Genomic DNA, 1,109 nt, shown 5'->3' with positions numbered 1-1,109 from the left:
TTAAAAGGCATAGGGTGGCTGACTGGATAAAAAAACAAGACCCATATATATGCTGCATACAAGAGACACACTTCAGACCTAAAGATACTCACAAACTGAAAGTGAAGGGATGGAAAAAGATATTCCACGCAAATGGCAATGAAAAGAAAGCTGGGGTAGCAGTACTCATATTAGACAAAATAGACTTTAAAACCAAAACTGTAAAAAGAGACAAAGAAGGGCATTACATAATGATCAAGGGAACAATCCAACAAGAGGATATAACACTTGTAAATATCTACGCACCCAATGTAGGTGCACCTAAATATATAAAGCAATTATTAACAGACATAAAAACAGAAATAGACAGTAACACAATAATAGTAGGGGACTTTAACACTCCACTTACACCAACGGATAGATCATCCAAACAGAAGATCAATAAGGAAACATTGGCCTTAAATGACACACTAGAACATATGGACCTAGTAGATATATAGAGAGCATTCCATCCAAAAACCGAAGAATACACGTTATTTTCAAATGCACATGGAACATTCTCCCGGATTGATCACATATTAGGCCACAAAACAAGTCTCCATAAATTTAAGAAGATTGAAATAATACCAAGCATCTTTTCTGACCACAACGGTATGAAACTAGAAATCAACTATAGGAAGAAAATCAGAAAAGCCACAAATACGTGGAGATTAAACAAAATGCTACTGAATAACGACTGGGTTAATGAAGAAATCAAAGAAGAAATCAAAAAATACCTGGAGACAAATGAAAATGAAAATACGACATGCCAGAATTTATGGGATACAGCAAAAGCGGTTCTAAGATGGAAGTTTATAGCGATACAGGCCTATCTCAACAAACAAGAAAAATCTCAAATAAACAATCTAACAATGCACCTAAAGGAACTGGAAAAAGAAGAACAAACAAAGCCCAAAATCAGTAGAAGAAGTGAAATAATAAAAATCAGAGCAGAAAAAAGTGAAATAGACAACAAAAAAACAATAAAAAAAATTAATAAGACCAAGGTCTGGTTCTTTGAAAAGATCAACAAAATAGACAAACCTTTAGCTAGACTCACCAAGAAAAAAAGAGAGAAGGCACAAATAAGT

Source organism: Ceratotherium simum, chromosome X (assembly GCF_057802395.1).
Source record: "Ceratotherium simum simum isolate JZ-2026a chromosome X, ASM5780239v1, whole genome shotgun sequence".
NCBI classification, from domain to species: domain Eukaryota; kingdom Metazoa; phylum Chordata; class Mammalia; order Perissodactyla; family Rhinocerotidae; genus Ceratotherium; species Ceratotherium simum.
Note: the sequence above shows the minus strand (reverse complement) of the source record.